Raw genomic sequence first — 5,563 nt, forward strand, 5'->3', positions numbered from 1 at the left:
CTGGTCTTAAGACACAGTCTTCGTCTAGGCAGGTTTACGTACTGCATGTTCAAAGGAGAGGAAAAAAAAAAGCAAATAGGTGATTTATCCAAGGTCACGAAGTAGATAAAGGGCACGGTTTGCGATCAGTCCTGTTTCTGATCTCAGTACAACGTCTCAGCTAATGAATCACACTCATTTTCTCTTCCACAGTTTGTGCCTTTCTCATTTGATGTGTCTGCATTGAAACGTATTTGTTTTATAATCAGACAAATGAGAAGAAGCAAAACCATTCTGTCTAAAATCTCTTGCTCTTGCGCACAGAAAGAAATTAGTTATAAGAGAAAAGTTGAAACATCAGCATTGGCAGAGCTACGTTTTGCAAGGGTCTCCAAAGACCTGGAAATATTGTACGTGAGCTCTGCAGCCAATAAGGCCAGTAAGGAAGCGACACGGTAAAAATCTGTTGAATCGTCCTGGGGCTGATACAAGAGACTAGTGGCTTAGATGGAAATATCATGGTCTGTTGTGCACATAAATGAATAGGCAATTTCTAAACCAATATTTACTTGGTATGTTGTAAAGGGCTTTTAATAAGTCTATGGCAGTAACTGTTACAGATCGTAGGAAATTGCCCATTCTGCAGGGACAACAGGGGGTCCAATCTTTGTAGCATTCCTGAAAACATACAGCTGCAAGATACCAATAACTAAATGCAGGCAAGTAATCAACATGCAGGCTCCTCCAAACAGGGCTCACCATGCATTTTCTCTGGATCCCTTTCTGCAAGAGGCCATCCAGAAGAGGCAGAGAAAATCAGAAAAGGAGTGGATGACATCTTTGATACATTATATTAAAATCTTAGCTTTTATTATAGTATATTTATATATACATAATGTTTTTTCTTCTAATTCCACCTTCAATTACCTGAAATTTCACCAAACCTTTTTTCCAGACTGAGTCTTCTCTTTTTTGCAAGCTGATTTGTCTTCTGAAATCACAGCCACCATTTAAGTGATGCAATAATTCACTGTGATGGGTAATAAGCATACAGGTGAAAGAAATATTGGTACAATACACAATCATAGCCATCATAATAAATCATGATAAATTAGTAGAGAGAATTAATTTTAAAAATTTTAGCATAACAATTAAGATGAGTTGAGAATGGAAAGCAAGAGCATAAACTCCTTGGGCAATTCTGAAACACAGTTGTAAATGAGACTCTCTCTCTCTCCCCACACCAGCACTTATCTATTACTAATACTGGTTGTACTCAAAATAAAGGCATTTAACGGAGAACTAAATGCAAGTAAGAAAAAAAAAATTCGAGAAATTGATCCATACAGAACTAGGCACATAATTAAGGAAGATATTACACTTCACCTGCAGGCTGATAGCAAGAGCATTAAAGCAGCTCCCCACATTACGAGGAACTGCATTTAGTTTGAGTAAGTCCCAGAGACGTTGGATCCTGCAAGGTCCCCGGCACTCATGCTTCAATTCACGAGTGCTTACATCCTTAAGTGTGTTTCTGGAGACCCGCCAGGTTCTTAGCATATATCGGATGACTCTATAGAGAGCAAGGACATGTACTTGACAACGTGCTGGATAACGTACATTTAATCCTGTGAGGTACTCACTGGCATCAGCCCTTACAGGCTCAAAGTTGTAGGAGATCCTCAGTTTCAGGACGGACCAAGAAAGGAATCCACTGTGGTGAAACACACCGCACTGCTACGTAGTATATATAGCTTATATAGTTAGGATCCGTATAGAAAGAGTGAATGACTGGAAACCACTACTTCTAAACTATCACCATCTCTTTCTAAATACAGTTCTGAAGTGATTTCTCATAAATTACCTCAATTTTGTCCATGCTACTAGGCTAGTTATTCTTCACTCAGTGAAGCAAAACTGGTATCTAATGTTTACAATATACTGTAATTATTCTTCCACAAATACACAGTTACTCTACAGTATGATGATGATGGGATCAAAATGCATAAGCACCTGAGAAATCCCCATGTTATTTTTTCTAGTTAAAACCCAAATGCATTTTTAATTTTTGCTTTGCAGTCCATACAGAAAGACAAATGAGGAAGTTTAAAAGCCTGATTGTCGCTTGAGGACTTGAATCCGCAAGGTTGTAAGTGGCATTTATGAGAAGTTGTGTTCCACGAGCTTGGTAATTTGCAGTTTGTTACAAAGACATAAACTCATTTCTGACTAAATTGTATTGTAAGTCATGCTCCTCAGAGAACGCCTGACTAAAAGGTGATGTTAAAGTAATTTCCATAACATCAAACTATGCGCCAAATTAAAAACTTGATAGAGGAGAAAACGGGGGAAAAGGAGCAGGCTGAGATGGAACGAATTTCTTTATGGTAGTGCTCAAAAGGGGAAAACGCAGAGATACTTCTCTGAAAACTGCAAAAAAGCAGTTTTAAAAAGCACAGCATTTGATTTTTAGCTATTTGACAGTGACTGACTTCATTCGTAGAAACTGTTTCTCAGCAGCCTCCAGATACTCAGCAAAACCTTCTCCAAGGAGCAAACTCCTGGCAGGTACACACCAGCGCAGCCGCCGTAGTCTGGGAGTTTCATTGCACAGGGATCTGGCCCCTAAAGTTATCTTATAATAAGCAAGATAAAAACAATTCTTACATCCCAAGTAAAAGATTGAATCTGCATGTACTCCAGCAACCACAACTGCACACTGCAAAAATGTGATATTCTAAAGGGAAAGATAATTTGATCATTCCAGAAAAAAAAAAATATTTGCAGCATTCCTCTTAAGAACTAGCTGATCATTCGAACAAGGAAACTAAAGCAGTGAAGAAAAGAACTCTTACCTGCCAAAGACAAACCTAACTTGGCGGGGGGGGAGGGAGGCAAACTTGGGGGGGGGGGGGTCTGTCAACCTTGAAATTTCAAATCAGGACATTTACCAAGGTAGTTGCACCAACTGCAGCATGGAGGTCCCATCTTATCGACAATCCCTATCTGGCAGGTCTTTACATTTTAGTATCACTGCTGTGGCTATTTTCCTTAATGAGATAGAAAGAGGTTTTCTTAAGAGAGATTGAAAGACCTAAACGTGTACAACTTGGGTATGTGACAAATAAGGGGGATACAAAGTGTGACAGTCATTGAAGGCAGCCAGCAGAAATAGAAAAAACCCTGTTTAGTATAGTACAACGATTATAAATGTGAGGGATGGTATGCAGCAAGGATGAGGGTAATTTATCCTGAATATTAGAAAAAGCTCTAACAGTGAGACTGAATTCATGTTCTTTGCTGTCAAGGGAATGGACTAAATGACATGAGGGGTTTTTTTCATGCTGTAATTTCCATCATCTTATGATTCAGTGATATATTTCCTTCCTACCTTTGCATTTCATTCAGGTCATGCATAGGTACAGTACTAGAACAAACCTCTTAAGCCAGTGGGTTGAAACCTGTGATGCTGCGAGCAATATATTATAAAGTCTTTCCAGAAATTTAATAACCTCTCCCATAAATGCACTAACGCCAATTGGATATTTTCTTGTGGTTTGCTAGTTTATATTTTCTTCTTACAGTTCCCGCTGGACAGCTGTACTAAAATTAGCTGCCCTAATGATAATTGCATACCTAAATCATTCAAGGCCAATTTATATAGGTTCTTGTGCCAGTACTGTCCTTTCACCTGACTACATTTTTTCCACACCCTTTATTACCCTAAAATATATATGAATGCCATCACAACCTCCCTCAGCCTAGAAAGACTTACCAAAGAACTACATTTACAAAAAAACAAACACTCTCTGCAAAAGATTATGACAAGAATGAGGAGTCTGCCTTCTCATTTACTCAATAAGATATTTTTCTGAATTAAAAGTTATTATAGAATTTTTATCAAAATATAATTATGGCAGTATGTTTAAAGTGCTAATGAGTGTCCAAGCAGTAGTACCTCTAAATGTCAGAATGACTTCATGCTGATCATCAGCTTTATGTCAAAGCTCGTACGTAGCAGCGCTCCTGTACAAGTGCTCCAGTACAGTCTGTACCGAGAAAAGTTCTTGCTGGAATTTGGGTTACAGAAGCAAATCTGTTTACTCGCAAAAACAACAACTATAGAAGAGCCACCACAAAAGGAAAAATAATACATTCAGTACCTTACATATCCCTCTCACAAAACGGATTATACAAAAGCTTCCTTGAATGGGTTACTGGCTATTGTTGCTACTAACTGGTAGTAGCGTGTCTGATTGCTACAGGCATCTGCTCTAATCTCTTCTCAATTGACCCCTTTCACCCTAGAGACTCTAAAAGGGCAAGAACATAACTAGAGTATGTCTTCTGCTGCTCACAGATCTAAAACGGTATTTACCAAGAAGCCAAACTAGCTTTAGTCAGAGTTGTGTCCATGCCACCAGTTCTTAAAGATCCCAAAATATCTTGACTGTTATTGTGTTTATAATAACCCATCTGTAGTTTTTAATTATCAGCACAAAACAAAACACAACCAAATAATAATTCTTGTCAGCTTGTCTTATATAGAGAGAGCTCTGAAGTTGACACAAAAAGCATTCAGGCTCAGAAAACCAGTCCTGATCTCACCGTAAATACTGAAAGGCTGTGCCAACATGTAATAATGATGCAGTAAGATCAGTATTTGAAAAAAAGTAAGAGGCACATACATACATTTTGAACTTTAGACAGAATTGATGGTCCTGGAGACTTCCCTTACTTTCAGGGATGAGTTTATTCCACTGTAAGGGATGAAGCATATATGCCACCGCTTGCTATAATCTACAACTGTAATAACAGGAGTGAATTTCATACATTTTATTTAGCTCAAAAAAAAAAAAAAAAAAAGGCACAATTCCAATGCTTTTCAATTCCCTGGGGAAAATATAGTGGTATTGCATTCTCTGTGGGCCAGTCACTCTGCTGAAACTCCGAAAGGTGTAAATTAATTCCAGTTCTAATGGGGGCATGTTGATCTTCGGACACCCGAGACCACAAACATATTTCAGATGATCTATTGAATAGCTGTCGGATGGTAATGATTTTTGGTTGCTGGGCTCAACCTGATCTGGTGAAATTGGCTGGAAGCTTCTGTATGTTATTAGTAATCTAAGCACATAAGCAATCCTACAGCACACATTTTACCTCGCTTTCTTTAGTTGTTCTTTACTAGCAAGAAGTATGTACTTACTCTGGGCAAGGAGTAAGGGGAGGGCAGTGGAGAATGAAGTTAGGAATACAATCCCACCTTTTCATGACAAATTCCTGTCTATACTAGTAAATGCAGACTCTTTCATTTTTATGTTACATAAAAACATGAGAAATAAAGTGAAATTCAGCTTCATAATAGCTGTGTAGAAAAATCTCAACTATTTCTTGTATCAATTCTATTAATATTTTCTTCCTGCTATTTCTGCTAGTCTGTATTTTACATTATCATGATAGTCTAGACTGCAAATGATATATTTGAAGAATAACTTATTTCACTCATGAGAATGAGGATCTCTGCTTTATAAAATGTAAATATACCCTGATTTCCTAAGATGCTAATCAATCCAACCTAAAT

The sequence above is a fragment of the Buteo buteo genome, chromosome 7 (assembly GCF_964188355.1).
Source record: "Buteo buteo chromosome 7, bButBut1.hap1.1, whole genome shotgun sequence".
Taxonomy (NCBI): Eukaryota; Metazoa; Chordata; class Aves; order Accipitriformes; family Accipitridae; genus Buteo; species Buteo buteo.